Source organism: Jaculus jaculus, chromosome 11 (assembly GCF_020740685.1).
Source record: "Jaculus jaculus isolate mJacJac1 chromosome 11, mJacJac1.mat.Y.cur, whole genome shotgun sequence".
NCBI classification, from domain to species: domain Eukaryota; kingdom Metazoa; phylum Chordata; class Mammalia; order Rodentia; family Dipodidae; genus Jaculus; species Jaculus jaculus.
The window spans coordinates 8127207-8152326 of record NC_059112.1 but is presented as its reverse complement, the minus strand read 5'-3'; positions in this window follow the sequence as shown (position 1 = coordinate 8152326).

The following is a 25120-nucleotide window of genomic DNA, read 5'->3' as shown; positions in this document are numbered from 1 at the left end:
TATTTCTTAAAATATAGTCAGTGGTGTTTTGCTAATAAGCGAGCTATTTGATTTGCTGTCTGAAGAAAATAAGATAGTAAATTGTACAAGAACCAGGGGCTTGTTGAATGAGTAATCTGTTTCCAATAGGAGGAGATGTTTCAGCAACTAAGTACTTGTCTGCAAAACCCAACAACTTGGGTTTGCTTCCCCAGTAAGATGAACAGAGTAGTGTTCATCTGCAGTGGCTGGAGGTCCTGGTACACTCAATTCCCTCTGCCAGTCTCTCTTCTTTCTATCCCTTTGTGCTTGTACTTATAAGTAAATAAAATATTTTCCAGTCACTATGGTACACACCTTTATTGCCTACATGTGGAGGACTGAGGTAGGAGGTTGGCTGTGAGTTTGGGGCCTTCCTAAGACTACATAGTACCATGTCAGCCTGGACTAGAGCAAGACCCTACCTCAAAATCCAAAGCAAACAAATAAAAACATGAAGACTGGAAGATCATTCAGAGAATTATAGTAATTCCATTCTGTAGATAGAATTCAATGACTTGAACAAAGTGAGGCTGGGGTGGAGGTCAGTCACAAGATTAGAATTTTAAAAAGAACTGTGTAGAATTCACCAATAAGTGGCAAGTGTATGGTTCATGCAAACTAGGTTGCTTCCTAAAAAGATTTCCAATTATAAACTATCCAGAAGTAGTTTACATTTAGATATTTCAGGAGGAATTATAGATGTACAGTTATGGTTGGTATAAATTAACAAGGAAAATTCCTAGGTTTGAGACTGGAAATAATAGGATCTTGAAACACCAGCCACGGAGATTGGTTTGAAGAGTAGCCCTTGGATAAGGGAGAAATGATAGTGGCAGCATGCCACAAATCAAGAACAAATACTCTATCAAAAAAGGAATCAGGGGCTGGAGGGATGGCTTAGCGGTTAAGGCATTTGCCTGCAAAGCCAAAGGACCCAGGTTTGATTTCCCAGGACCACATTAGCCAGATGCACAAGGGGGCGCATACATCTGGAGTTCCTTTGCAGTAGCTGGAGGCCCTGGCACACCCATTCTCTCTTTCTCTGTCAAATAAATAAATAAATGTTAAAAAGGAATCAGGCCTGGAGTTATGACTTTGTGATTAAAGTGCTGGCCTGCATAGCCTGTAGACTGAGGTTTGATTTCCTAGCACCTATGGATGTCAGATGCACAGTGGGGCATGTATTCAGAGTTTGTTTCAGTGGCTAGAGGCTCTGGCACACCTATATCTCCACCCCCCCTCTGTGTGTGTGTGTGTGTGTGTGTGTGTGTGTGTGTGTGTATTCCCTCTATCTCTCTCCCCTGAAAGTAAACTGAGATTGTCAAATGAGATCATATTAATATGTCTATGAGTGTCATGCCTTGCTTTTTAATTCCCCCCCCCCAATTAACTAATGAATGTTCACTTGGAAAATAATAGTAACTTTTACTAGAGTACCAAATGAAGGAAGGGAAAGATTGAAATATTTCAGGTTAAATGTTTCAATATATGACTTACATTTTGTAGCTTCCTTATTCTCTACGAGTAATGTCTAATGAAATGCAGATGTTTCATGGAAGGACCATTGATTCTGTATGTTATGTCTGAGAAATGAAGATGACAAGGTCAAGATAGGGTTTATTTTGATAAAAGTAAAATCTTGTATAAACAAAAAAAAGTTGTCTACTCTAAACAATGTATGGTTTTGTTGGAGGAAAATAGACATTAGCTGAATGATTAGAATTCATACTATAATATGGACAATAGTATCAAAAACTGTCTGATGCGCAGTCTCCAGTACACACTACATAAGCTGCTTATGCCAGAGCCCGAGCCAGAACGGCTGCCCCTTTGGTATCTGGAGCTCAAGTTCTAAAGACTCAGTAGATTCAAGCAAGTGAATAAATATTACAGCAATCACCTTCAATTTTCCAAGTTATGCCTTCGGGATCCTACGATATTTGCATTTTCAGTAACTGCTTTATTTCTTTAAAGGAACACATTTTATTACTTTTGTAGCACATAGGCTTTAGGGAACTCATTGTTCATGACTACAGAAGTGAAATGACTATGATGTTCTGAGCACTCATCCAAGCTTAGAAAGTCTTCATTTAAAGGACAGATGCATATGAGTCATTGAATTTAAATTTTGTTAGAGCCACATTTATCTACTTCTTTGCTTTCCCTCTTGAAAGTCAAAATAAATGAGTTCAAATTTCTTGTTCTTTTTAAAAATATTTATTTTATTTTATTTTTATTTATTATTTGAGAGGGAGAGGGACAGAGACAAAGAGAGAGAGATAATGGGTCCACCAGGGCCTCTAGAAATTGCAAACAAACTTCAGATGCATGTGCTACCTTGTGCATCTGGCTTTCATGGGTTCTCAGGAATCAAACCTGGGTCCTTTGGCTTTCAAGCAAGCACCTTAACTGGTAAGCCATTCCTCTTGCTCCTTGTTCTTTTTGTAAATTTTATTTTACATATAACAGGTTATATATTATTGCCCCCTCACCTCAACTCTTGTTACCCTGGGGGCCCTCCTCCATGGGGTTCTGGTAACCACTGTGGGATCATAAAGGCCTCAGTGAATCCCTATAATGTAGCCCAGAACCATTTCTCAGGATATTCCCACCCTCTCTGTGACTATTACCCTCTTTCTGCCCCTCTTTTGCAAATTTCCCTGAGCCATAGCTGGCCTGTTGGCAGTCTGATTTAGTGCTGAGTTCTTTGTAGCCTCTGGATTTCTGTTTGCATAGGTGTCTGTCACCATCACTCTGGGGCCAATAGTAAGAGTATTTATTGTTCATGATTTCCTTCCTCTTCAATTTTACCTGGGCCCTGGCAGATGTGGTGGGGGAAAGTCTCATGCAGGGCAGTTAGCTGTATTCTTGTCTTGTCAGTGGATCTAGGCTCTCCTCCATCTGCAAATTAAAACATGTTCTCTAACCAAGCATGAAGGCAATTTGGGAAAAAGGGGATATGAAAACTTGTTTAGGAGATTTCTGGCATGCTAGCCCATGCTTTCCTGACACTGGGATACTTACTTGATGCTCAATACAGGACATGAGCTCCTTGTGTCCAATTGGAGAACAGTCGGGTGCCTGTGGAGACTACATGTTGCTGCTGCACATGTAGTCAACGCTGGTTGACTTTGCAGTCTGCAGGGTCTCTGGCATATCCATGCTGCTCTTGTTTTGCATCTTTTAAATACATTCACATGATTAAATACATTACCTAATGGATTTTACTTATCCTGTAAATACACCCACAAATGTTTAACCTGATTTCTTTTCTAAATATAAAACTATTTGAATATTTTTGTACCTAGATGAGGATGTCTTAATATAAATTATTATTAAAATTTAGCCATGTTGGGTGCATGCCTCAGAATCCTGTCATCTAAATAAGAAATCCCTCTGTGTTTGGGTGTATGTGTGATAAGACCGTGTGTCACTCTGTAGCTCTGGCTAGCGTGGCAATCACTATGTAAACCCCAAAGTATGGATATTACAGGGAGGTGTCCCCATGCTCCACTAAGAAAGAAGATTTGAGCTCTCAGCTTCATAAAGAATCTTTATTGAAGAAAGGCTGGGTTTTGATTCATATTCAACACACAATACTCGCAGATTAGGGTATTTCCTTGTCATTGTCAAGTAGTCACAGTTTGATGGCCCTAGACCACCGTGGGAAAGTTTAGGGATGAGCCAATCTCAAAATGGAGACTGCATTAACGGCCTCGGCAGAACTGTCCTTTCATGTCTGTGCTCACACCTGCGAACTGCAGAAGTGATTGTGAAAATTTAGAGTCACTAAGCTAGACTTCAGCCCATGGGTCCGTCTTCTTATATTTACATGATAAATAACTCATTCCATTTGTTTTGATGTATTTTAGCTTTACAGACAATGAGATTTAGTCAAAACAGTGTGATAGCATCCAATCCCTTTGAATTATTGAAATCACTGTGACTTATGGAAGTCATGTGATAGTGTCCCATAATTGCAACTTACTGAAATCATTGTGATAGCATCCTGTCACTGTGACTTATAGTTGGGATTTTATTTAATATTTTTTAATGTTTAAAATTTATTTATTAGAGACAGAGGGAGAGAGAGAGAGAGAGAGTACATGAATGGGCACTCCAGGACTTCTAGCCACTGCAAATGAATTTTAGACCTATGCACCACCTTGTGCATCTGGCTTATGTGGGACCTGGAGATTCAAACCTGGGTCCTTCACAGGCAAGTACCTTAACCACTACACCATCTCTCCAGCCCTATTTGCTATTTCTTTAGCCATGCAGCACACCACAACAGGGTCTCCCTCCATCACTTCTCCCTCATGCTGACTCAGTCTTCCAAGATCACAAAGAGCTGCTTAGCATGGGAGGGAGTGCTCTCAGGGTCCTTTATTCAGGAGAACCACAGTTAAAGCAATGCTAAGGAGGTTATGCTTAATCTTATATTTATTTTTCATGTATGTGTGTGTGTGTTTCCATGGGTGTGCATGCTTGTGAGTGTATACATGTGTGTGCAGGTGCATGTGCAGGATGGAGGACAACCTTAGGGATCATCCTTTTGAATGCTCAGCCAAGCATGTTTTCTGAGACAGAGCATCCTACTTGTCTGAAACCTACTAATTAGGATGGCTTAGGGGCCAGACACACACGGAGACCTTTCTGGTCCTCTGTGCTGGAATTATAGGTTTATGTGCAGCTAGACATGTTTGGTCTCCAGAGTACTGTACCATTAATCACAAAGTGAGGCAAGACAGAGGCATATTTTCCCATCCAGATTTTCATTTATCTAAATAAGTTAGAATGCCTAGACTGTTATGTCTCTTTAAAGTCATTAGAGAGCAAACCAGAATGAAGGGAATCTTCAAAACAAAACATATCCCCAGAGAGCTACTCATTGGCTGAGTCAAGACCATAAATTTCAGCTTCTCCAGACATCAGAATAGAGTTTTCAGATTAGCTGTACGTTAACTATATCCCGAAAAGTCAGACATCTGACACTTAATCAAAGCTTTCCTGTTATGAATTGCTGGTGGTCATTTCTTTATATGTGTGTTTTTGTCTTGATGAACCAGTGAATTCATCGGGCTTACTTTCAAGAGCATGACCAAGAAGAGTCCACTCCAGCATGGGTGACTTCCTCAAAGCTGGACACATGAAGATCCCCTGCAGTTAAACTTCCACTCCCTCTACATTTCAGAAACTCCAGGGACCCCATGCAGCTGCATAAGGATTGGATCCTCCTGGCAGGGCCCTTTTTAAAATAAAAGTGATCACAATTGGTAAAAGTAAATAACCCATATACCTCAAAAAGGAGTGGCCAGGAGGAGGGGAGAGGACAGGGAGGATGCTTACAATGGTACCAACTTGACTGCATTCACTGAGTATAAAACTAATTAAAAATAAATAAAATAATCAAGAAAAGTAAATGAGCAATAGTTTTAAAATTATGTATTCCTTAAAATTTAAAAATACCCTGTGGTTTCTTCAGGAAAGTAGTGTAGGGTTTTTGCTCATATCATGTCATCAGAACTTTCACTTTCTGACAGTTTCAACATCATGTGAAAGTGGAACTTGTAATTGCCTAATAGTTAATTTATTTGGTGAAGGCATACTCTTTGAAGAAAAATTCAAATTCATCCTTTTCCATGTTGACTTTGCAAAGATGCTAATAATATTTCTGAATGTGATTTTGGGAACAAAATCTCATTCCATCCATTCTTTGTGAATGACTAGGAGCTGGGAGAAGCAATATTATTTTGAGGGATCTGGTGCATGTCTCAATGTCCTATGTTCCATTGCTGCCAAGGAATTCTACCATCTACTCCTATCCTTGTACTTTAACTAGCTTAATTACGTACCCTTAGATAGTGATGTTAGTTATGAATGTTTTTAAGATATTTATCAATTTGAGAGAGAGAGAGAGAGAAAGAAAAAGAGAATGGCCGTGCCAGGGCCTTAGCCACTGCAAATGAACTACAGATGCATGTGCCCCTTCCTGCATCTGGCTTATGTGGGTCCTGGGGAATCAAACCATGGTTCTTAGTCTTCACAGGCAAACACCTTAACTTCTAAGCCATTTTGTCAGCCCAAATAATAAATGTTTTTAATTATTGGCTTGGTTTAATGACAAGGTGTCTACATAATATGATTAATATAACAACAGTAGTTTCCAACTGAATCTAATATATGTGTATCCCCATGACCTTGTGTCATCTGGAGTAGAAATTAATATTGTAAAATCACATAATAATTATATAATGAAAGTATAGTGAATTCATATTGAATGCTATTTCAGGTGAATGCAAATTCATTTTAACTGTTTGATAACTAGAATTGGGAAAAAGCAAGAGCCCAACCAGTCATGGTAGGGAAATCTTCGTAGGACATATATTAAATGGATGACATATTAGATACCTATAATACTTTGGAGCATAACTATATACCATCTTCTATAAATTACAGTCAACTTTTAAAATTCATCGTCGTTGCACAGATCACAGAGGGCTAGTACCCAGCATTTTGGAGTAATGAATATATTCACACTTCTTAGATCCTAAATTGCTTATATGCCATGGTATCATATATTGCTTTCAAATAAACACTTAGTTGGTTTTACATGTTTCCCTCTGTCCTGCTATATCTTGCCCATTTTATTTTATTTTATTGTATTCTCAATTGTATTAAACATTTTCCATAATTATAAAAAAAGTCCCATGGTAACACCCCCCTTTGCCCCTTTGAAATTCCCTTCTCCATCACATCCACTCCACATCTCAATAAGTCTCTCCTCTATTTGGATGCCATGATCCTTCCCTCCTCTTATGATGGTCTTGTGTAGGTAGTCAGGCATTATGAGGTCATGGATATCGAGGCCAGTTTTTTGTCTGGAGGGAGCACGTTGTAAGGAGTCCAACCCTTCCTTTGGATATTGCATTCTTTCCACCACCTCTTCTGCATTAGACCCTGAGCCTTGGAAGGTGTGATCGAGATTTACTCGGTACTCTAGTTACTTCTTTCCAGCACCATGATACCTTCTGAGTTGTCCCAAGGTCACTGCCATCTGAAAAGAGAAGATTCTCTACCCAAAGTGAGAGTAGCATTCATACAAGGGTATGAATATTAAGAGAAGTGCTTACTGGGCAGTTTGATGAGCATAGTGTATACACTAATCCAGACATCAGTAGATTTTACAACCTGAGGGCTCATGACTACCCCTGTTTTAAGTTTTCAGTATCAGGGATGTAGTCCCTCCCTTGGAGTGGGCCTCCAGTCCAATTGGAGGGCAGTTGGTTTCCACCATGACAGATGTGCCACTATTGCACCTGTTGGCTCATTTGGCCTGGCTGGCTAATTATAAGGCTTGCAGTGTCCACTGTTGAGTATCTTCACTGGTGGTGTATCTTTCTCCGATTGAACTGCATGAAGAATGGCTACTTCCAGCTTTCTTTCCACTAGTATACATGGAGGAGGTTATCAGCTCAGTTCCAATAGGATTTCTCAGTAACCTTGCAGCCAAAGTATGTGGAGTCTTCAGCAATAGGGTCTTACCATCTATTCCTGGTGGGAAACCAAGGGACTTGGCAATGGCCTATAATGTTTTGGGGCCCTTAGGGACCTCCCTGGCCAACAACTCACTGGAAGGTATCCTATCCCTGGCACTGAAAATTTTCTAGCAATGATCTATGACTCCTGAGTGTTCCATTGTCCAAAACTGAAGGATTCCATCTGATTTATTTATATCCTCTCATATTTTGATTAGCCTTCCCTCCACCTTTACTTTACTCAATCTCCTCCCTTGACCTCACTTTGGGCCTTTTCACCCCCATTAATCTAATCTTCTGTTTGCATATATACAATACCAACATATTAAGTATCCTCCACCATCCCCTTTCTTCCCTTTGTATCTAGTTTTTAGCTTACTGGCATCTGTTACTGAGATTTTTCCTTCTCACACAGAAGCCCAATTATCTGTAGCTAGGATCCACATATGAGATAGAACAGGCAGCACTTGGCTTTCTGGGCCTGGGTTACCTCTCTTACTATAATCCTTTCCAGATCCATCCATTTTTCTGCAAATTTCATAACTTCATTTTTCTTTACTGCTGAGTAGAACTCCATTGTATAAATATGACACATCTTCATTATCCACTCACCAGTTGAGGCACATCTAGGCTGGTTCCATTTCCCAGCTATTATAAATTGAGCTGCAATAAACATGGTTGAGCATGTACTTTAAGGACATGAGATGAGTCCTTAGGATATATGCCTAGGAGTGCTATAGCTGGGTCATATGGTAGATCAATCTTTAATTGTTTTAGGAACCTCCACACTGATTTCCACAATGGCTGGACCAGATTGCATTCCCACCAACAGAGTAGAAGGGTTCCTCTTTTCCACATCCCCACCAACATTTACGATCATTTGTTTTCATGATGGTAGCCAATCTGACAGAAGTGAGATGGAATCTCAATGTAGTTTCAATCTGCATTTCCCTAATGACTAGGGATGTAGAACACTTTTTAGATGCTTATATGCCATCCATATTTCTTCCTTTGAGAACTCTATATTTAGCTCCATAGCCCATTTTTTAATTGGCTTATTTTATTTCTTATTATTTAACTTTTTGAGTTCTTTGTATATCCTAGATATTAATCCTTTATCAGATATAGAGCTGGTGAAGATTTTTTCCCATTCTGTAAGTTGCCTCTTTGCTTTATTCACAGTGTCCTTTGCAGTACAAAATCTTTGTAATTTCATGAGGTCCCAGTGGTTAATCTGTGGTTTTATTGTGTGAACAATTGGGGTTGTATTCAGAAAGTCTTTGCCAAGAGCAGTATGTTAAAGGGTTTCCCCTACTTTATCCTCTAGCAGTTTCAGAGTTTCAGGTCTGATGTTAAGATTTTTAATCCATTTGGACTTAATTCTTGTGCAAGATTTGCTTTGTGTCCTAATATATGGTCTATTTTAGAGAAAGCTCCATGTTCTGCTCAAAAGAATGTATACTCTGCAGCATTTGAATGAAATGTCCCATACATATCTGTTAGGTCCATTCCTTCTATGACCTCATTTAGTCCAGATGCCTCTTTGTTTATTTTTCCCAGGATGACCTGTCAATTGATAAGAGTGGGGTGTTGAAGTCACCCACTACCACTGTGTTTGGTGTTATCTGTGACCTTAGTTCTAATAGCATTTGTTTGATGAATTTGGCGGACCCCACGTTAGGTGCATATATGTTTAGGATTGTAATGTCCCCCTGTTGGAATGTGCCTTTAATCAATATAAAGTGGTCTTCTGTATCTTTCTTAATTAATGTTGGACTGAAGTCTACCTTGTCAGGTATTAGTATAGCAACCCCTGCTTGTTTTCTAGGTCCATTTGCTTGAAACACTGTTTTCCAACCTTTCACTCTAAGATAGTGTCCATCCTTTGTAGAAAGGTGGGTTTCTTGGTGGCAACAAATTGAAGGATCCTGTTTTTTAACCCAGTCTGCAAACTTATGTCTTTTGGTTGGGGCATTGAGGCCTTTGATATTAAGAGATATTATTGTAAGGTGTGTATTCATTTTTGCCAATTTTTTTTTTTTTGTAGTTCTTCTGGTTTTACCTTTGCTCACCTGTATTAAGTAGTATTTGAGTATTGTTTGCTTTTTCCCAGTTCCTTATATGTGTGCTTTTCTTTTTCTTCAGCATGGAGGATTCTTTCAAGTATTTTCTATGGTTTTGTCTTCAAGTAGTCTTTTAGCCTGCTTTTGTCATGGAATGTCCTTATTTCTCCGTCTATTTGAATGGATAGCTTTGCAGGATTAAGTAATCTTGGTTGACAGTTGTTATCTTTCAGAACTTGGAATACATCACTCCACACCCTTCTGGCTTTTAAAGTTTATATTGAGTAATCTTCTGTAATCCTGATAGGCTTGCTTTTGTAGGTAACTTGATTTTTCTCTCTGACTGCTTTCAATATTTTTTCTTTGTTTTGTATGTTTGATAGTTTGATTATAATATGGTGAGGAGAGGTTCTTTCCATGTTTTGTCTGGCTGGTGTTCTAAAGGATTCCTGTATCTGCATTGGCACCTCTTTCACAATTTGAGGGAAGTTTTATTCTATGATTTTGTTGAATTCTTCTCCTTTTACTATGCCCTGAATTCTTATGTTTGATGTTTTCATAGTGTCCCGAATATCTTGAAATTCCCACTCATACTTTTCTATAAGTTTGTCTTTCTCTTTGTTGGACTGTATTAGATCTGCCACCTGGTCTTCTAGCTTAGATATTCTGTCCTCTCTTTTATCCATTCTACTGGTGAGATTTTCTACAGAGTTTTTTATTTCATTAACTGTGTTCTTTATTGCTAATAATTCTAACTGCTTTTTTTATTATTTCTATTTTCTTATTTATGTCTAGTATTGACGTCTTTATTTCATTAAATTGGCGTTCTGTGTTTTCTTTGCTTCCTTTGAATTCTTCTTTGAGTTTTGAGCATATTTATAATCATACTTTTGAAATCTTTCTCAGGCATTTCCTGTAACTCGTTCTCACTAGAGGTCATTTCTGTTGCATTAATAATTTTTGGTGGATTTATATGGTCTTAGTTTTCGGTGTTTCTTATGTTATAATGTATATATTTTTGCATCTTGGATTATTTAATTATTGGATTTTCCAGTTAGCTGGGTATTATGAGATGTATCAATCAATATGTTGTTATATATCTTCAGGGTAGGAGCTGAAGGCACTAGACCTCAGAGTATATACAAAAATGACTCTTGGTGTTGGGTGTGTCTGCTATGAGATTATTCAAGTAGGCTAAGAGGAACAAAATACAGGCAGATTCTAAAATTTATCTAAACACTGTACACTGTCAAGGAAAGACAGCTCAGAGTATTTATCCAAGAGTGGGTATTATGACAACCAGATCCTCTGTCTGTCTCTTAGGCTGTGTGGTGCCTCACCCACTCCCTTAATCCTGATAACAAGGCGGTTAAGATTTCTGGTCTGTAGAGGGTTCCTGGTCAGCTTGTGACCAGGTGAGACCCTTCCCTAATGTATAACAGAAGAGTAAACAAAGCTACCATAATTCATGAAGCAACAAATAACAAGCCCAAACTACAGCTTGTTTCAGAATGGCAAATCTGACCATCCATCCGATTTAACATATAATTTATCCTGATATGGAAGGTGCAATTAGCACTTCTGGTTCAGGCCTATATACCAGGTTTATTAGGTGGGTACTGAACTGGTATAATCCCAGTTACCTTTTGGGATGATTTTGGTCTCAGCTGCGCTCTTTATTGGGTCTCTTTTTGGTGCTCTGTCAGTTCAGTAAGTGTGGCCGGGTCCCTGGACCTCTGCGCTGCTCCCATGGGCTGGGCACTGGCGGTGGGGAGGGGAGGGAGCCGATGCTGCTCACTTTGCCCACTGTTCCACATGTTCTTCTAACCTTGTGATCTGCTCCTCCGTTGTTCACCGTGGTTTTCCATGTTTCTTGAGTTTGCAGAGAGCTCCTGTGTGAGTGGAAAATCCCCTCGCCTGGCTTTTCATGCTGCTCAAACTGAGTGCCGCAGTCTGGCGCGTGGATCTGCCCGCTGGAGGCGCTTCTGCAGGCCTGTGCGGGCTCTGGATGTCCGGATCCTTCTTACTTCCCTGCTGCTGTTTCAATTTCCTATACACCTCACTTTTTAGTAAAAGTGTGTGTTTTTCTGTTGTTTTTTTTTTTTTTTTGTTGTTGTTGTTTTTCATGCTTTCCCCCCCTTCGCTGCTTTGGTGAGTTACCTATGCCACCATCTATATTGCCCATTTTAGACAAGGCAAGGTATAAACAAAATAGTAGCCTCACCGAATCCCACTAATTTTATTATGTTCCAACATTTCATGGACAGAATTAGAAAAACTTGTAGTGAACACCTGCGTTCTAATTACTAATGTTTCCATTAAATTAACAATTTGGAAACTCAATCCCTATGAGACGAAGTTGGGAAGAGGACCCTACAGGAGTCATTCACAATAAGAAGGAACTCACCCTACAATAATGATGGTTTGCTGAACTGGGGTTTCTCCATTTTGATTTTCTTACAGAAAATATAGACACAAAGTGTGTCTTGATCAGGGACTCCCAGCACCTGGAACTATGAGAGAATAAATGTGCATTTTTTAAATAAGATACCCACTTTGTGGTATTTCATTGTGGAATCACGGAATCAACTACATGAGATCACATTATCATCTTCGTAAAAGCTTTTCTTCAGACCTTTAATCCTAGTGCAAGCGACATGGAAGGAGTGACAACATGAATGCTCTTCCTGCTAGTCAGATTCCAGCTTGGGAACGATTCTGACAGACGTAGTGGTCAATCAAAAACTTTGTGCCAAAGTAGAAATCCAGAAGCAACAATGAACCCAACTGTAAATCAGGCTGGTAATACGTCTGTTGTGGTGGTTTGATTCAGGTGTCCCCCCTAAACTTAGGTGTTCTCACTGCTAGTTTACCAGCTGACAGAGATTTGGGAATTAATGCCTTCTGGAAGGAGTGTACTGTTGGGGGCAGGATTTATGGGTGTTATAGCCAGTTTCCCCAGGCCAGTGTTTGGCACACTCTCCTGTTCCTGTTGTCCACCTTATGTGGGCCAGGGGGTGATGTTCACACTCAGTTCATGCCATCATTTTCCCTGCCATTGTGGAGCTTCCCCCTCGAGCCTGTAAGCCAAAATAAACCTCTTTTTTTCCCCATAAGCTGCTCTTGGTTGGTTGTTTTCTACCAGCATTGCAAATTTGACTTCAACACCTGTCACGGATCAGGGAATGTTGCAGAAGAGGGGACGAAAAAATAAGAGCCATAGAGAGGACAGTTATATGCTGAAACACGGTCCTCATAGGGACTAACTGAGGCCTTCATGCCCCATAGTAGAGAGCATGATACTATGAGGTGGGTTTCCAGGGTGTCAGGACATGGAATAGGGGATAGAAGAATATAACCTGTTATATTATATTCAAAATTATATTTTAAAAAAGTAGAAAATCAATTTACTTATACCAAAGATTCCACTTGTACAAATGACCTAAGAAATTAGGTCATCCAACTGCCCTACCAACATTAAGACTTTGAATGTATGAAAAAAATTCATTTATGCAGACCTCACTAGAGTTTTAAAATATTTTATTTTTATTTATTTATTTGAGAGAAACAGAGTCATGAAGTGAGAGAGAGAGAGAGAAAGAGAGAGAGAATGAGTGCACCAGGGCATCCAGCCACTGCCAACGAACTCCAGATGCATGTGCTGTCTTGTACATCTGGCTTATGTGGGTCTTGGGGAACTGAACCTAGGTCCTTTGGCTTTGCAGGCAAACACCATAACCACTAGGTAATCTCTCCAACCTGAGTTTTAAAATATTTAATTACTGCAAAAGTTTAAAACCTACATGCTTCTTTTTTTTTTTTTTTTTTCCAGTCAGTTCCACTTAGGTGAGGAAAGGTTTATAGCTCTGACAAGAAATTTAGGTCTCTTGGCATAACCTAGCTACAGCCCTTCTGACCAGAGTACCACTCACTAATAGGCAGGAATCTGGAGCCAGGAGACATGAGCAGAGAACAGGTTCTAGCAGCCTCCAGTTGTTTGTATTGCTGTCTTCTGTCATCAAAACAAAACCAAACAAAACCCAAACTGAGGCCTTAATTGACTGCTCAAATATTTAACCTGTAATTCATGTAGCTAACCAGCAGCCTAGGGTGTAAGAACCCTGGGTCTCCCTGTGATCTGCTTCTGGTCAGTTTAACAGTGTGTGCTCTGTCCAGATCCAAAGGAGTCCAGGGTCCAGGAAGCTTCCCTAAGAAATAATCCCTTTCTGCCATAGTTTCTCCTTTTATAAGCCATGTACAGCCATGGATATCTAAAGTTTACTTTTTCTTTCTTTTTTTTTTTTGTCAGAGATGGTGTTGAATCCCATTTCCTTATTGCATAGACCTCTGCGTTGGATACTTGAATGGCCTAGATTTCCACAGAACATTGCCTATAAGCCTCAATCCAATAGCTAACAACAACAACAACAAACTATTGAATTCTAGCTGTCTGAAAAATTGTTACTCATGAAATAAATTTTGCCATGAAAGTGCAAAAATTTCCAGGGGAGTTTTTATGTTTCCCTAGTTTCTCAGCTAAGGCAGGTAGCCTACCCAAGCCTATCAGCTGAAAGCCGTCCAGACAATGTCTGGACGGGCAGTTCCTGGTGTCAAGGGGCAGTGGAGCTGGAGAAGCATACTGGGGGCCATCAGCAGCTTGGCACGGTGGGGCTAGCTTCAAGGAAGAGATCCAGGCAATCTCTGAAGCACTTACTCTCAGCTGTCCATATTTCTACAGTATATCTTAGAACAGTGCACTCATGGCCACTGATAACAGCAGGATACAGTTTGAGAATGTTCTCTCAGGCAACCCTTATGTAAATAGTTTGGACTACTCTTGACCCAGATTACATGAACAATAGAGACCTCTCTACATACAGCAAGTGCACGTGTATATGAACCCTTATGCTCCTTATGGTGCTAAATAGTATAGGCACTTCTAACTCAAGGGTATTTGTGTTGGAATGCAGACAATGTGCAGCGTACGGTAAAGCCTAAGGACCCCAATTTGAGGCTCAATTCTCCAGAATCCAGGTGAGCCAGATGCACAAGGTGGCACACACATGCATCTGGAATTTGTTTGCAGTGGCTGGAGGCCCTGGCATGCCCATTCTCTCTCTCTGTCTGTCTGTCTCTCTCAAATAAATAAATAAGAATAAATGTGCAGCATAAAGTAATAGTGCAGTTGTGCTGGACATGCAGGACCTCTGGAAGCAAATTCTTAGAGGGTGTTCAGGACAGGTCGGGCAGCCAGCGGCTCCCTGTTGACTGAAGGCTGAGGAATTTGCTCTGGGCCACTATCATGTTATATCAGCATTACAAACACTGGCTACACTAAATTCATAGTAACCTGCTCCCCTCCTCCCAACACAAACTAACCGTAGTTTGCTATAGCATTTTTACCTTCTAAATCCTAATAATTCTAAACTCTTAATCTCAATAATTCTATACTCTTTGAGTCTTGCCATAACATTTCATTCAAAACATAAACGTATGATCCAAACATGCCTTTTGTTTAACAAGAAAAATCAGGAAATGGCCAGTGCACCCGTGTGCTCACTGCATCTGTGGTAACTTGCACAAAATAAGGCCAGTGACCACCCTGTGCTGAATGGGGATTGGTCAGTCCACACCAATTCAAGCTATTGGTAGCGAATGATTGCTGGAGGAGCCATTGTCTCCACTGATGTGTCTACCCAACATTGTGCCCACCAATATTTCAGGAGAAGAAGTTCTAGGAGATGAGAGGGTAAAGGCGAGTCCATGATCAGATCTCAAAAATCATATATATATATTACATGTGATAGTTTGAGCTAATAAGCATTTAAGAAGGGTATTATTTTTCCATGCTTAACTAGTAGTTTGTGTATTTCAAAAAAAAAAAAAAGTATGATCTCCTGAAAGGGCTAGGGATGGCTTGGAACTCAGGAGAATAACAAACATATCTACCTTTTATGAGCTTAGTTTAAGAGATAAAAGCCAACAAGAACTGAAAACTCTTGCTGAGATTATTTCTTAAATAGTGATCTTACTAACCAGCAGTAAGTGGTATTCACTGGTTAAAAATCTTAAAGTTACTCACAGTTGTTGAAGTAAAGGTTCTGAAATTGATTTTGCTTATGCAATACAGAGACATTTTGTTTTGGTTTCCCCACCATTTATTTTAATGGTCCTTGATGCATTCAACTAATATGCCACTTTTTAGGAAAAAATAATGTTACATTTTGGGTCTTAATTATGTTACATTTTTAGATTCAAGTAGTTAGAACTGTCCTGTATGCCTAATATTCAAGCAAAAAAATAAACAAATAAAAGAAGAAGTGGTGGAGCACACCTTTCCTCAGCACATTGAAGGCAGAAGTAGGAGGATCACTATGAGTTTGAGGCCAGTCTGGAACTACAAAATGAGTGCCAGGATGAGACCCTACCTTGAAAACAAACAAGCACAAACAAACAAACAAACAGAAAAATAAAGGTACTTAAATTTACCAAAATAAGCATAATCACATTAAATATTGTATTAAATCCTATTGATTGTACAATATTAGTAATGAAAATTAAGTTATTGATTTAAATGCATTAAGGTAATGTATTTAGATAATACCATATGAACTTAATTACCAACAAAATAAGTAAGTATCTGTGTGAAGTTTAATGTAAGGCTTCTTTCTAGGTGAAGGTCATTAAAAGTCTTTTAATAAAAACTTTACTGTGGGCTGGAGAGATGGCTTAGCAGTTAAACGCTTGCCTGTGAAGCCTAAGGACCCTTGTTCAAGGCTCAATTACCCAGGACCCACGTTAGCCAGATGCACAAGGGGGCGCATGTGTCTGGAGTTTGTTTGCAGTGGTTGGAGGCCCTGGCACACCTCTCTCTCACTCTCAAATAAATAAATAAAGGTGAACAAAAAAAAATTTTAAAAAAAGCTTGACTGTGATATTCTAGTACTCCTTTATATGGATTTATTAAATCAGTTATTTTGTCATTAAACTTTTGATAAAAAGTAGCAGTTGGAAGTATGGCTCAGGTGGTAAGAGCACTTGCTATGCAAACACGATGACCTGAGTTCAATCCTTAGTACCTTGATCAAAAGCTGGGTGTGACCTCCTATCTCTGTGCCCAGTGCTGACAGGGGGGACAGGAGGATGACTGGAACTTCCTGATCAGCCAGTCATCCTCCAAACACGGGGAGCTCCAGTTCCAGTGAGAAACTCTGTCTCAGGGACACGAGGCAAATGAGCAATAGAGGAGGATGACCAGTGGCCTCGGCTGGCTTCAGTGTGTGCACAAGGGTGCGAGAAGCTGCACTCAGGTGTGCAAACACAACACGCATACCTCCCCCCCACACACAACAAAAAATAATTTTTAAGTTTTTTTTAAAATATTTTATTTATTTATTTGACATAGAGAAAGAGGCAGAGAGAGAGAGAGAGAGGGAATGGGCACACCAGGGTCTCCAGCAGCTGCAAACAAACTCCAGACACATGTGCCCCCTTGTGCATCTGGTTTATGTGGGTCCTGAGGAATCGAACCTATGTCCTTTGGCTTTGTACGCAAGCACATTAACCGCTTATCCAATCCTCCAGCCCATTTTTTAAAACAAGGAAGCAGAAGGCTTACAAAATGAAATGGGGATGGAGAGGTGACTTATGGTTAAGGTGCGTGCCTGCAAAACCAAGGGATCCCAGTTCAATTCCTCAAGATGCACATTAGCCAGATACACAAGGTGGTGCATTCTTCTGGAGTTCATTGGCAGTGGCTGGATGCCCTGGTATACCCATTCTCTCTCTCTCTCTCTCTCTCTCTCTCTCTCTGAAATAAATAAATAAATATAAATATAAATGAAATAACTTATAATGTGATCTTTGATTTCTATATAAAATCTTCACAAATACCTTGAAATATATGCTGATATGTTTTGCATGGTAAGGTTGTTCCTCAAAAGAACTATAGTATTCTAGTCTTTAGCTAATTTATGGTATATACATACAGTTAATATTAAAAAGGAAATAATGGCAAATGTAAAATACTGAAGTTAAATTTAGATTGGTTGGAGTTTGGTTCTCAAAAGCTTTGACATGAGGAGAAGATGAAGACATAGTGCAGGGGACATTATTTGTGAACTATAAAACCTTGTGTACTCTACTTAAATTGCAAAGCTTTTGGAGGCTATTATAATTTTCACAGTCAACACAGGAAGAGAAGCTCATAAGTATGTTGCTTTTAGATGTTTGAAATCACTATTTAAAAGGCTTCTCTTGGGAATTGAGTACTTGTTTAAAGAATTAATAAATCATACAAAGTTTTTCAGTTCAGTTTATTAGGAATTCATACCATAAATGCTGTTGAAAACTCAATTAAATGAGCACTATTTTATTTCAAGGGTTTATTTAAAAGGAAGATTATGCAATGGAATTTGAACACCTATTAGTGTGGGTTCTGCTTTTCTGGGATTATCAAGTGTTATGAATAAAGCCATTGTTACACAGATTTGGACACACACACACACACACACACACACACACACACACACACACACACCAGTCGAATGATCAGCTTTTATGTCTGCAATGCTGATTGATGTAAAATTATCCCGATTTTAATGCACCTTTTCTCTTGAAGTTATTATAGTTGAAATCACATAACAATGCCTCAACCTGACAAATGTTGTGTGAATCACACATTAAACAATAAATGAGAAATAATAGGTAGCTTTGTAAGCACAATCTTCCTACCATTTCATACTATTTTAATATTTTTAAAGAGAATTAACATGCCAATGCCCTACATAAAATTTTTCATTTGTTTCACCTTCACAAAATACTGGAAATGCAAAATTTCTAAAGTGAAAGAAAACATTTAACTAGTGAGGCACCTGCCATCACCTACCCCTTAGCTCATTTGTTATTCCACTACCCCCACTCTGGGGATGCTGAACATTTATTTCTACTGCTGAATCCATTAAATACATCAAAAGACCTTCATTCTTACGGGGTTGACTTATACTGTTATTTTAGTCTGGAACTTCATTCAACTTCCTGCATTCGATATGATTTGTCTGTACTCACAGAATTTGAACTGTGGTCCAAGCTCACACTAACCACTCAGATGTTTTAATATTAATTAAATGATATTGAAGTTGGATATTTAAAGTGCACATTGAGAAATTGGACACAAGGAATTTCACAGGTGCTACCATATGGGTTGAACAAAAATGGCTTCCTCCTTGAAATTTCCAGGCCTTTCGGAAAAATGATTGTAAACAAATAATTCCATGCAGTTCTGTTCGTTAAAACCAATGTGCAGCAAAATATATGTAGGGCAAATTAGTTCTGTAAGAAGTGAGAACTTGGGAGATTATCCCTGCCTGGTGGCACCATGGCCTTCACAGGCCCCCGAGCTCCCTGTGGACCAGTAAGGGTCTAGTGGAAACGGAGAAGGATTTTTATCCCCCGTACAGGGAGGTTATAACAACCAGTGCTGTGAAAGCTCCTCGTTCAAAGCACTGAAGGGGTGAAGAAAGATTTGCCCTCGAATTCAGTATGAAAACCACAAAAACTTTAAAGTAAGAATTGTGTGTGTGTGTGTGTGTGTGTGTGTGTGTTTAAAAAGATTTAAAGAACAGGAGAGGTTTTTTGTTGTTGTTGTTGTTTGTTTGTTTTTTTTTAACTAAATGTTGGGCAGCATGCCATCATCCTTGTCTCCTGGAAGCTGGAATCTGGGGGTTTAGCCTAGTTTTGGGAGTGAATCATTTGTACAAATTGTAATCATTTGTACAAAAGTATGATTACCACCTTTTAGTAATAAGCATTTCATTTTCATCTTGTAAATGAAAAGTGGGCATAGGTAATATGAACTTCTGTGATATAGGAATATACATTGTCAATAATATTTTACACTATAATAAATTTATTATATAAGTGAGACAAAACAAAATTAAATATAAAAAGTAATCTTATTCACAACTCTTAATGTTTTATCTGTCTTTATGTGTATCATGTTTCTGTGTATGTAATTCATCAATATCTATCATCTATCAAATTTAATGTTATATTTTCATTTGTTTCTTATTTCTGATGCTTTTTTTAATATAAAGCATATAGATATGGGTCTGAAGAAATGCTTCAGAGGTAAAGGAGTTATCTTCACAGCCTAGTGACCAGAGTTCAGTTCCCAAGTACCCACATAAATCCAGATGCACAGGGTTGCCCATGCACCTGGAGTATGTTTGCAGATACTGAAGCCCTTGCATGCCCATTAGCTCTGTCTCTCTTCTATCACTCTCTATTTGCAAATAAAAAAATGAAAGCACTTTAAGTGTATTGGTATGAGTTAACTCCTATTATATAATTTAATCTACATTTATATAAACTAAGACATTTATTTCTAATAAAATAATATATTTTGTTATCTTTATCATAACTTCCAGATGCTGGCATATATCTGTTCTGAAATTTTCAAATAATGATAAACTTTGTCCTTTCTATAGATTCAAAGTATGTGTTGGAGTATTAATGATTGAGTACCTTAAGCTAAATCTCCTCTAACTTTGTCTATCTAGATGCTCCCCAATTGTTTTTGAAACCAGAGTCTTAAAACTTTCCTTTTAAAAAGACTGGCATAAGACAGTTTAATCAAGCTATCAGGAATTCTAAACAAAATTAACAGAGAAGATTAGTTTATTTTCAGTTTTTAACTATTTTCTCTGATGTCAACATGATCCAAAGTAATCATGTAAAAATTGCACTGGGATGATGAAGTCATATGCTTCATTAAATGTGTTGACAAACTGTGAACAAGTAACTTACAGGAGAAGAACCAGCTGCACTGGGAGAGAGAGAGAGATTATCTCTAAGGGTATCATATTAGAAATGGATGGATCAAAGTCATCCATGCAGACTTGAGAGAGAGGACAGTAGTTAATTTACAAATAAGATTTTGAGACAAGGAGAAAGAGAAGAGAGAAGAGAGAGAGAGGGAGAGAGTGGAGACATATGATAGAGGATAGATAGATAGATAGATAGATAGATAGATAGATAGATAGACAGACAGACAGACAGACAGACAGACAAACAGGCAAATAGAGACTTTTGAGCATACAATTCTAAGGGGGCCAATGAAAGCATATGTGGATATTCTATTATGTATAAATATCCTAAGAAAATAATGTATATTATAGAATACATGCAGACTTTGATTATTTTTATTTTTTGAAGCATCACAACAGACTGGCTTTTTTTTTTAAATTTCAGAGTGAGAGCAAAAGTGACAATAAGAGGAGAGAGAGAGAGAGAGAGAGAGAGAGAGAGAGAGAGAGCGCATGCCAGGGCCTCAGACATTGCAATTGAACTCCAGATGCTTGTGCCAACTTGTGTGCATGTGTGAACCTACAGTCTTCCCCCACCTTGTGCATCTGGCTTATGTGGGATCAGAAAAGTTGAACATGGGTCCTTAGGCTTAGCAGGAAAGTGCCTCAATCACTATGCCATCTCTCCAGCCCTAGAATACATATAGATATTAATGTTATGTTTATGTTAAAGCGATTCCCAATAGCTCAATAAAACCTTAGTACACAAGCAATTTGATTCATATCCATAAGTTTTATATTCTTCCAAATTGCTTCTTTGTGTCAATTTTTCATATTTTAGTTCATTTGAATTCTCAATTTAAAGGTGATATTTCACATTTTCTTCTGTGTAAACCTTGAATCTTCTTAGAAATAAACTACAATTAAAACTAATTTTTAGAACAAAGCCATATGTGGTTGTCAGTTAATTTTAAATTAACCTTAAACTGACTTTATCTGTTGCAAGTAGCCTATAAATTTAGAAATCAAAATTATTACTGCAACTTAATTTTTACTACAATGTCCAAATAGGAATAGGAAAGTTTACAAAGTGGCACTATATGGAGTGATATTTTACCAATGGGAGAAATTAATGCCTGTGTCCACTAACAACATCATGCTAAACATCAATATAATTCACTGTATTTTAAAAAATGTTTTATTCCTTGAAATGTTCAATATTAGTTGGTGTTGCAGTCTGGGTCGCATTGCTGGTAGAAATCACCCAACCAAGAGCAGCTTCTGGGAAAAAGAGTTTTATTTGGATTACAGGCTCAAGGGGAAGCTCCACGATGGCAGGGGAAAACGATGGCATGAGCAGAGGGTGGACATCACCCCCTGGCCAACATAAGGTGGACCACAGCAACAGGAGGGTGTGCCAAACACTGGCATGGGGAAACTGGCTTTAATACCCATAGGCCCACCCCCAATAATACACTCCCTCCAGGAGGCATTAATTCCCAAATATCCATCAGCTGGGAACCTAGCATTCAGAACACCTAAGTTTATGGGGGACACCTGAATCAAACCACCACATTCCGCCCCTGGCCCCCATAAACTGATAATCATACATGATGTAAAATGCAATGCATTCATCTCATTTTAAAAGTCCCCATAGTTTTTATCAATTCCAATGATGTTCATACATCCCCATAGTTCAAGATCTTTTAACTGAGCCATAATACCAAAAAATAACCTCAAAAAACCCATAATGGCACAGAATAAATATTCACACTGCAATAGATGGCATTGGGCATAGCAAAGAAACATTCAACCAATACAAGATTTAAAACAATCAGGGCAAACATCAAACTCTGTAGCTTCAAGTACAGCAACTCTAGCCATTGACAACTTTTCAAGTTCGATCAACAAGTCTCTGGCATTCCAATTCCACCCCTCCAGCTAGGCTACTCACAGTACTGGAAAACTTCATCGGGGCCGGCAGCTCCTCGGCAGCCATCTCATGGTCCTGGCATCTCCACTGGGTCTCTACTGCAATCCATGGTTCATCTTCATGGCCCCATGGGGTCTCTATGCAGGCATCCAGCAAACCCGCTTCACACTGCCCATGGCCATTTCCAAAACACAAGGCCATGTTGCAAACTCAATGACCCTCTTTCCAGCATTTTATACTCCACGATACCAGGTAGGTGCCAATTTGTTAATCCAGGGGGGGAATAAAGCAGACTTTGAAGAACAGGGCACTCCTTGCGCACCCAGACCCCTTCAAAAGAGCTGACATTCTTCCTGTTGCCCCAGCGCAGGTCAGCTAGCCCAGTCTCAAAGGTTGTTATCTCTCAGTTGCAGCTGAACGGGCAGCAGTTCACCCAAAGATTTTCCTTTCTGTGCAATATCCCTCTGCACACACCAGTTCATTTCTATGCAAAGCAACCCTGCACAACTTCTCAGGACATGGGCATAAGAGCAAGCTTCTCACACAAACTGCTAGCCCAGTCCAGGCAAAAGCTCTTTCTCACCCTCATAAGCCAAACCTCACAGTCCATAGTTCTTACTGCCTTCAGGTCTTTCAGCTCTGACCAGGATAGACCATCAAGCTGTACTTACAGCACTGCAAGGCATCTCTTAGGCCAACGTTTCAACTCCTTCTACATTCCTCTTGAAAATCAGCTACAAAAGGCTGAAGCCACATAGTCAGGTGTCTAGCAGCAACCCCACTCCTCGGTACCAACTTTACTGTTGCAGTCTGGGTCACATTGCTGGTAGAAATCACCCAACCAAGAGCAGCTTCTGGGAAAAAGAGTTTTATTTGGCTTACAGGCTCGAGGGGAAGCTCCACGATGGCAGGGGAAAACGATGGCATGAGCAGAGGGTGGACATCACCCCCTGGCCAACATAAGGTGGACCACTGCAACAGGAGGGTGTGCCAAACACTGGCATGGGGAAACTGGCTTTAATACCCATAAGCCCGCCCCCAAAAATACATTCCCTCCAGGAGGCATTGATTCCCAAATATCCATCAGCTGGGAACCTAGCATTCAGAACACCTAAGTTTATGGGGGACACCTGAATCAAACCACCACAGTTGGGAATTTACAACTTTTCTCAAATACCAGCCAACTGCAGATGAAGATTTTGTAGGAACAGTAACTTGAATTAGCTGATCACTCTCTTCTTCTTCTGAGTTTGCACGCAGTCAAACGAGGATGTAAAAGATCGAGGTGAATTCTGGGCACTACAACCTCCACAGCGCCCTCTATTGCTCCGCGCAGCCACTTCTTCCTCACAGGTAGTCACCTTCCCACACCTTGCTCTGGGGTGCAAAGGACAGACAGCACACAGGAGGAAGCCTTGCCTCTGAAAGGTGGTCCATAGCCGAGGGTCTTCCAAGTCCCCCTCACCAATCTCCATCTGCCCCTGCTCTGTGAGTGACAATAAACCCTCGCTGTTCAGAAGCCTCAGAAATCCTGTTTCTTTCAGGAGGAGCTGTCGTTCAAAAGTCTCTGTTTGGAACATACAGACAAAAATTCCCTGAGTGGTCATAGTTTGATTGGCAATATTAGAAAAATAGTGACAATATTAAAACTCTATGTACCATTTAAACTTGATTGGAATTATCAGATATTTCTAAAATAGACAGGATATATGTTGAGATAATTGTAGATAAGTAAATTATAGAAAAAATGAATTTCAGAAATCTATTCCAGGATTGTACTTTGTATGATAGCAAAGGTGCTATTACACTATTTGAATTTAGTTACCTACACATACACAGATTCCAATCAATATAATTTCCAAAGCAAATAATGCCAACTGACTTTCAAACTCTTCCTGGCATCTATTTTCACATCATCTTAGACTACCATTATACATATATTTATTCAAGGTTGATTTTTTTCTATTTCTGTGAGCTTTTATGTTTTTACTAGTCAAAGATATTACCACATTACTTTAAGACACTAGATTCATATGCCATTACTTTGCTTTAAACCTATGTTTTGAACTTTTGTTTAAATAGTGCAGAAGAGAGCTGAAGTCTCCTGGTATTTCAATTTAGTAATGGTATTAATTTGAGTTACTTGTATTAGAAATAAAAGGGAAATAAGATGGGGGTTTTGCCATGTATTCTAGGCTGTTTATCCTCATACTTGCAATTCTACTCCATAGGAGTATGATTGAAAATTTTAATGTGGCATTTATATCAGCAAAATCTTATTAATCTTGGATTTTTTTCTACATGATACTCCTAGGAGATTTCATTTATTAAAATAGGATAATGACATTCACATTGTGAAATGTGTATTATTGAAAATGTTATATCATTTTTAAAATCTGAGTTTATAATGAAATTAGTCATTGTAATTACCATTTTGCTATGGATAAAATAGTAATTATTTTTTTAAGCTTCTGTCAGAATTACTCAAATCGGACTGGAGAGATGGCTTAGTGGTTAAGGGGCACTTTACCTGCTAAGTGAGAAAAGCGCTTGGCACACAGTCCATGAGTGATAAATGCTGGTTATTATAAAGGAACACAGGTGCTGGGCGTGGTGGTGCACGCCTTTAATCCCAGCACTCGGGAGGCAGAGGTAGGAGGATCAATGTGAGTTCAAGGCCACCTTGAGACTCCATAGTGAATTCCAGGTCAGCCTGGGCTAGATTGAGACCCTACCTCGAAAAAACCAAAATAAAACGAA